At 40.1% G+C, this 8,736-nt stretch overlaps 1 long non-coding RNA gene across 1 annotated transcript in view; it reads left to right on the plus strand.

Moving 5' to 3' along the window:
* Positions 1-6,108, plus strand: part of LOC112584627 — a 47,795-nt gene extending 41,687 nt beyond the window's left edge. Inside the window, exons 3-4 of the long non-coding RNA XR_006550643.2 lie at positions 1,313-1,461; positions 3,048-6,108. This is a non-coding gene — a long non-coding RNA (uncharacterized LOC112584627). The remainder of the gene's footprint in view (positions 1-1,312; positions 1,462-3,047) is intronic.
* The last annotated feature ends 2,628 nt before the right edge of the window (positions 6,109-8,736 follow it).

An 8,736-nucleotide genomic window follows, 5' to 3' on the forward strand; every position in this document is an offset into this window, starting at 1 on the left:
TTTTAATGTTTTCCAGCTTTACTGAGGTGTAATTGACAAAATTGTATATATTTAAAGTGTACAATAGTATGATTTGCTCTAAGTCTACATTGTGAAATGATTGCCACAATCAAGTTAATTAACATATCCATCACCTCATATAGTTACTTTTTTTTCTTTTTTTATTTCTGGTGAGAATGCTTAAAATCTACTCTCTTAGCAAGTTTCAAGTATACACTATAGTATTATTAACCATGATCACCATATTGGACTTTAGATACTCAGAACATAGTCATCTTATAACTATAAATTTTTATCCTGTGACCAATATTTCCCATCCCCCCCTCCCAATGCCAACCCCTAGCAACCATAATTCTACTATACTATGTTTCTGTGAGTTTGACTTTTTTTTTAGATTTCACATATAAGTGATAATGATACAATATTTATCTTCCTCTATATGGCTTATTTCACTTAGCATAATATGCTCTAGTTTTATCCATGGTGTTGCAAATGACAGGATTTCCCTCCTTTTTATGGTTGAATAATATTCCCTTATGGGATTCCCATTTTACCCTTCCTCAACTGTGCTCCCAGATAGGCTTTTTTTCCCTCAAATAGAGACAGTCTTTACTTGGATTCTTCAATTAAACAGACCTGAATTTTGATTCTAGCTTTCCAATTACTAGCTGCAGCAGTATTTAGGCAAGTTGCTTAACCCCAATTCTCTGATTTCTCACGTGTGAGGTAGGGATGATAAGATTACCTACTTCATACAGTATTGTGAGAGTGAAATGAAGTAAAGTGGGTAAAGTGATTGACAGTGCCTGGCACAGAGCTGTGTTCAATACACATTTGGGGTGTGTGTGTGTGTGTGTGTGTGTGTTCAATCACTCAGTCATGTCTGACTCTTTGCAACTCCATGGACTATAGCCCACCAGGCTTCTCTGTCCATGGAATTTTCCAGGCAAGAATATTGGAATGGGTTGCCATTTCCTACTCCAGGGGATCTTCCTGACCCAGGGATCAAGCTCGTGTCTCTTGCATCTCTTGCACTGGCAGGCAAATTCTTTACCACTAGCGACATTTGCTATAATCACTAGCTATTGTTTAGTGCTGACAAAAAGGCAGGGATTATATTACCCCTCATATTTTACCCTGGAAGACCAATAAATATCTAGAACAACATTACTCAGTGCTCCCAGTAAATTGATCCCTTTTCCTGTTTGACTTGTATTCTCACACTCCTAGTAATGTCTATAGTCTGTTATGCCCAACTGGACTTGTATCTATTTCCTCTCATTCTTTTCTTCTTCCTATCACTGATACCTAGGACTGCCTCACCCATGGAACATACTCAGTTATTCAAATTCCACCAAGAATGAGTTACAAAAGACTGGACAAATTCTTTGCAACTCAGTAAATCAGTGCATCACTTTGTACCATGTCTTTGAAACTACCCCCGTTGGCTCCTTTGGACTGGTAAGTACACACTTGAAGTACACACCAGAATAGAGGTCTGGCCTTGGGCTGAGTAGGTCCATAGTCTACTGTGCTGGGCACAACATGTGAGCTGGCAGCAACCACATGAACTGAAGTGGAAAGAATGAGAGTGTAGGAGACAACCTGGAGTGTTTCCTAGCATTTCTACCAGTTTTGAGACTTCGGCAAACTTTAGAACACTCATTGAGCCTTGCCTTCCTCAGCTGAGAAGTGGAAATGATAACTATATTTTTAGTTAATCTGAGATAAGAAATGATATCAAGTATGTGACATGTTAGTGGGAGTGCAGTAAAGGGTAACTGGTGCTCTCCTGGACTTAAGAGAGGAGGTAAGAATTCCTGGCAAGGCTAAGATCAATTTATAAGTTCAGTCACAAAGCAACTTAGCAGGAGTTATCAACACCCTGAAAGCAGAAAACAAGAGAAAGCTTGTGTTGAAAGTTGACCAGAGGGTGGGGAGGTAGGTGGGGATGGGGGGCAATTCAGGATGGGGGTGGGGGACACATGTATACCTGTGGCTGATTCATGTTGATGTACAGCAAAAACCATCATGCTATTGTAATTATTCTCTATTAAAATTAATTAGTTAATTAGAAAAATAAGTCTAAGACTGACCCAAGATCGCCAAGATTAAAAAAAAAAGAAAATTGATCAGGTTTCAGACCAAGGATCAGACAAAATTATTTAATTAAAAAAATAAATCTATGAATGACCCAAGATTGCAGCAACAATAACAACAAAAAGAAAGTTGACCAGATAACCAGGTTTCAGAGCAAGGGTCAGACTTCTGCCATAAAACAAACCCAAATCCCTAGCTCAACATGGGTACCCAAATCATGTTAACCAAGGCATTTTGTTGTACATCAATCTTAGGATAAATGCTACCGTTTAAACTCTAGCCTTACTACCCAAAGTGCAGTCCAGGGACCTGCAGCTTCAACATCACCTGGAAGCTACTCTTAGAAATGCAGGTTCTCAGGCCTTACCTCAAACCTCTAAGTCAGAATCTGAAGTGCATGATGATCCCTTAGTGATTCACATGGAATGTTCCATGAGTCGCACAGATCAACCCCAGTGCAGACTCGGGGGAGGGGGAGTATGCAAGGGTGTGAATGCCCTTGAGGAAGGTGGGGAGGTGGGACTAGTGAAAGGCCACCTTCAGGTCTGGGTCCCACACGTGTGCACCTTATGAAGCACTTAAACAGTGCCCTGCACGTCCCAGCATTTCGGCCAATATTATGACCATTATTGGGTGCTTCAAGCATCTGGGGACAAGTTTATTTATATCTGTTGAGCATCAGGATGTCTCAGTGAAATCAGTTTTAGTTGAGAGGAGAGAAGAGGACAGGGAGAAGAAATATACCCTTCAATAAACCAAAAGAGGGTAAAAGGACTCAGCCTGCCAAGAACAGAACAAGGCAGTGAGAGCTCTGGCCAAAGGGGAGAATTTGATAAATGGTGGAAGGAAATAGAGTTAAGGGGTGCCACGCTGGCAGATAGGGGTATTGGAGCACACTTACTGATTGTTATGACCCACCCTGTCTTGGTTCTCCTCTTCCTTCTCAGACTGAAATGTTTTGAACAGCTCTTCGGGCTCATTCTTCTTGCATCCTGGAATGACCTTCCCTACTTCCAAGACTGACAACACTCCCACCTCTCGGCAGTGTCTCTCTCTCTGCTCTCACAGTGCACCCTTTGTACCTGTGACCTGACTCTTATTTTGTTCTGTTTGATTTGATTGCCAGTTGTCTACCTCCATCTCTAACATTACATTTGAACTTCCTGAGCCCAGGGACTGTGTCTTATCTAGTCTGAGACTTTCCGAAGTGCCTGATGCATAGTAGATCCTCTATATATGTTGGTGGAAATGACATGAGACTGTGATTCAAGTTCTGTGTTCTCTCATCTAAAATGTACAAAGCCTCATGGTCTACTTATTAACCACCAAATTCGTCAACCTCCAACAGAAAATAACGATTGCCTCTCCTCACACCCACATTCCCTTTTTGGAGCCTGTGACTGTGCAGAATTAAACCAGGCAGTATTTATGACTTTAGCTATGATGGTGACAATTGATGTTGAAATTAAAAAGAAAACTGTAAAGTATTCTTTTTTATAACTTTTTAAAAAACTTTTTATTTTGTATTGGAGTAGAGCCAATTAACAATATTGTGATAGCTTAAGGTGGACTGCAAAGGGACTCAGCCATACACATATATATGTGTTTATTCTCCTCTAAACTCCTCTCCTGTCCAGGCTACCAGATAACATTGAGCAGAGTTCCATGTGCTATAGTAAGTCCTTGTTGGTTATCCATTTTAAATATAGCAGTATAGTTTTCTGTGTAAAAGTCTTCCTTCATAGGATTTATTCCTGTGTATTTGATGATTTTTCTTGGTATTGTGTCATTTTTAATATTCATTTTCTAATTATTCTCATATGGAAATATGATTTATGCATATTAACCTTGAAAAAAAAAGAAATTAAAAAGGACACAGAGGGACAGATTACCTCTAGACAAAGAGGAAGACTGGTTTAAAAACAGACTATTTCAGACAGCTGTGGGCCAGTCAGGAACTGAAGCAAACATTTCATTGAGTTTTGCTTATAGTTGCCAATTCTTGTACTTTTTCCCCTTTATGTATCTAAAACCATGTGCTTATAATATTCCTTAAGCACCCTTTTCATCATTACTTGCTTTTACTTTTCTTTACCTGCTCCTGGTAATTCCCTAATTAAAAATCCATCATAATACCCAACTTTCTTTTTTTGAATTGAAGGAAGTTTTTATTTACAGTAGATGGAATTCTATTATACTTTTGCCATTTTGGCTACATGGTATCCTTTTCTTCTCCTAGGACCCTGAGTCCCAAGTATTTTGTAAGGTCTGTTCATGGACAGGCATCCTGGGGCATAGCTTCAAGGGCTTTCCAGGTTGGGAGAAAAAAAAAATCACAATGATCTCACTCTTGGAAGCGCAAGTAGGCCAAGTGTCCCAGGACAGACCCTGTCAACAACACAGAATTCAGTACATGTGTCCTTAATCTGCCCCATCGTTGAAGTCCTTGTCCTGAGACTCAAACTCAAACCTTGTGAGTCAGTCTTGACTAGGTTTAAAGTACGGAGCTGTGAGCCCCACCCGTGGGTGGGCTCCAGAATTAATTAGTCCTGGTTGCCAGTCCTGCCATCTGCGTATGCCTTTCCCCATAACCTGCAGGGCATTTACAGGCATCAGTCAACATGAGTAAGGGCTGAGTATTAGGATGGGACTTTGTGTTTCTCTTTTCCTACCTAGTCCTTTAGTTGGGTCCAGCCTGAGAGGCAATGCGAAATACTTAATAGAAAGAAACACCAATCTAGAGTCAAGCTAATCTAGTCTTCCTCTCACTTCCATTTCTTATTATTGTTTGGTCTTGGGCATATTATAATCTCTTTTCTTACTTGGAAAATGGGAAGAATAATACTTGCATTATTATTCATTACAATAATTAAATGACCAGAGGGATGTGCAGATGGTATTATTTTTGTTTCTGTCTTCCCTTAAACTGGAGTTCTGTCCTTCAAACCCAGGGAGTCCAATGAGGGTGGCATCCCAGATCCTATCCTCTGGTGCAGTGTCCACCTGCCAGCTCCCTCCATTGATAACTTGACTTCCACTTGAGTCCACTTCCATAACTCCTTGGAAGTAACAGCAGCCCAAATAAACACAAGGTCATTGTGTCCTCTGGACTTGTTATTCTGGATTGGTGGTTGCTTTCCCTGGGGCACAGTTTGGCTGTTGATTCAGTTTTCCCTCTCTTAGCCTTAGCTGGTTCAGGACGCTCCCATCCCTCTGCTCAAGGCCAGTAAGACACAGGCAAGCAGAGTGGAATAGTGAGTGTTTGAGTTTACAGGCGTTGGGGTTGCACAGCTTGAGCTTAATCCCCATTGCCACTACTTCCTTACTGTGAGACTTTAGGCAAGCCTCTCAACTCCTCTGAAGACTCAGTCCTTCCATCTTTAAAGACAGCTTCAGAGTATTATGTAACTCTAAGACGGTGGGGAGAGTCACTTGAAAAAATACGTATGAAGCTCTTAGCAAAGTTGTTGTTGTTCAGTCACTAAGTCGTGTCCGACTCTTTGTGACCCCTTGGAGGACAGCATGCCAGGCTTCCCTGTCCTTCACTGTCTCCTGGAGTTTGCTCAAACTCGTGTCCATTGTGTCAGTGATTAGCATAATGAGTGCTCAATTAGTATTGCCTAATATTTTATGCTTTGTGGCTGAGCCCAGCTGTGTGCTGATAATAAGCACTAATCATGAAGCGGTATTTCTGTCCTGAATACTGCTTACCTGTCAGTATTGGAATCAGGCCACTACTGTTGTCTGTCAAGTTAGGCAGTTTCAATTTTGTGTGATGTATTTTGGGTGAAGGGATGAGTGATTCACTGGCTACATGTACATTGGAACATGGTTTTTATTTGCTTTACCTCCTCTAGTCACAACTGACCTCAGAGTTTGGGTTTGAGGTAAGGAAAGAGTAATCAGTCAAGATTCTTACTTTATCTCTGTTAGTATGTTTATTTCGTTGTTGTTCAGTTGCTAAGCTGTGTCCAACTCTTTGCAGCCCCAGGAACTACAGCATGCCAGGCTTCCCTGTCCTTCACTATCTCTCAGAGTTTGCTCAAACTCATGTCCATTGGCTCAGTGATGCCATCCAACCGTCTCATCCTCTGTTGCCCTCTTTTCCTATTGCCCTCAATCTTTCCCAGCATCAGGGTCTTTTCCAATGAGTCAGCTCTTCGCATCAGGTGGCTAAAGTACTGGAGCTTCAGCTTCAGCATCAGTCCTTCCAATAAATATTCAGGTTCATGAGGCTAAAGGAAAAATTTGAATCTAGAAGAAAAGTGATCTGTAAGCAGTCTATTGTGATAATCTCAGTGAGAATCTCTCAAGGCCTCAGCTAAGCAGAAGGATATGAGAGTAAACGTCCCCATGAATTCTGGGCTTTAGAGCACCCTGCATGTCAAACTACATTGATAAAGAATACCTGGGAGCCTCTGTGACTTGGAGTCCTGCACTCAGGGCCAGCAACCACATGACTGAAACCCAAGACACCATTCTTTTGCTATCACCATTGGAGCCCTAGGAAAATACTTCTCCAAGTCTCTTGACTTATGTCCTCAGAAGAAACAACAGTTGCATCCATATGCCATAAAGGTTTGTGGATTGTGCTGCTGCTCAAGTGGAAGTCAGAAACTGTTTAGAAAGACAGGGAGCACATTTGGCTGGCAGGAGCACCCAGATAAAAAAAAATAAAAACCAATTGTTTAACTTGTCAAATTCTTCCTCTATGAAGCAGGTGTGAATCAAGATATTGGTTCCTTACATTGGCAGCTAAATGTAGAATTGTGTTTGTTTTATAGAAGCATTTAATAATCTTATGTAACTTTTTAAAGAAAATAAATAAAACAAATTTTATTTAATAATTTTGATTTATATTTTGATACTTCACAGTTATAACTTGTGTTTATAATTTAATTTTAATAATTTTATGTTTGAGAGAAAAAAACTTTTGAAAGCACATGAAAAATACTTTTTTACATTTTAAGTTTGCTTTATTCTGTATTTTTTATTAAAATATATTCAAATTTGTCATGCTTTGGACATAATTACACTTTCATTTGTAATGCCTTAGATCACTATTATTAATGGAATGAAACTCTATGAGAATTTTGAGAAGAATAATATAAATTATGATGTTGCTGAAAGGAAGGCAAAAATGTGAATTTTGCGAAATAAATATGCAATAATTTTTTTATTATGTATGCTTAAATTATGTATGCTAACAGAATCAGAAGATATTAAGAAGAGGTGGCAAGAATACACAGAAGAACTATACAAAAAAGATCCTCATGACCCAGATAACCATGATGGTGTCATCAATCACACAGAGCCAGACATCCTGGAATGCGAAATCAAGTGGGCCTTAGGAAGCATCACTACAAACAAAGCTAGTGGAGGTGATGGAATTCCAGTTGAGAAATTTCAAATTCTAAAAGCTAATGCTGTGAAAGAGCTGCACACAATATGTCAGCAAATCTGGAAAACACAGCAGTGGCCACAGGACTGGAAAAGGTCAGTTTTCATTCCAATCCCAAAGAAAGGCAATGCCAAAGAATGCTCAAACTACCGCACAATTGCACTCATCTCACATGCTAGTAAAGTAATGCTCAAAATTCTCCAAGCCAGGCTTCAGCAATACGTGAACCGTGAACTTCCAGATGTTCAAGCTGGTTTTAGAAAAGGCAGAGGAACCAGAGATCAAATTGCCAACATCCACTGGATCATCGAAAAAGCAAGAGAGTTCCAGAAAAACATCTACTTTTGCTTTATTGACTATGCCAAAGCCTTTGACTGTGTGGATCACAACAAACTGTGGAAAATTCTTAAAGAGATGGCAATACCAGACCACCTGACCTGCCTCCTGAGAAATCTGTATGCCGATCAAGAAGCAAGTTAGAGCTGGACATGGAACAACATACTGGTTCCAAATCAGGAAAAGAATATGTCAACGCTGTATATTATCACTCTGCTTATTTAACCTATATACAGAGTACATCATGAGAAACGCTGGGCTGGATGAAGCACAAGCTGGAATAAAGATTGCTGGGAAAAACATCAATAACCTCAGATGTGGAGATGGCACCACCCTTATGGCAGAAAGCGAAGAAGAACTAAAGAGTCTCTTGATGAAAGTGAAAGAGGAGAGTGGAAAAGTTGGCTTAAAACTCAACATTCAAAAACTAAGATCATGGCATCTGGTCCCATCACTTCATGGCAAATAGATGGGAAAACAATGGAAACAATGACAGAGTTTATTTGGAGGGGCTCCAGAATCACTGCAGATGGTGATTGCAGCCATGAAATTAAAAGATGCTTGCTTCTTGGAAGAAAAGCTATGACTAACATAAAGCATATTAAAAAGCAGAGACATTACTTTGCCAACAAAGGTCCATCTAGTCAAGGCTATGGTTTTTCCAGTAGTCATGTATAAATGTTACAGTTGGACTATAAAGAAAGCTGAGCGCTGAAGAATTGATGCTTTTGAATTGTGGTGCTGGAGAAGACTCTTGAGAGTCCCTTGGACAGCAAAGAGATCCAGCCAGTCCATCCTGAAGGAAATCAGTCCTGAATATTCATTGGAAGGACTGATGCTGAAGCAGAAACTCCAATATTTGGCCATCTGATGCGAAGAACTGACTCATTGGAAAAGAC

The sequence above is a fragment of the Bubalus bubalis genome, chromosome 4, assembly GCF_019923935.1.
Source record: "Bubalus bubalis isolate 160015118507 breed Murrah chromosome 4, NDDB_SH_1, whole genome shotgun sequence".
Classification (NCBI taxonomy): Eukaryota; Metazoa; Chordata; class Mammalia; order Artiodactyla; family Bovidae; genus Bubalus; species Bubalus bubalis.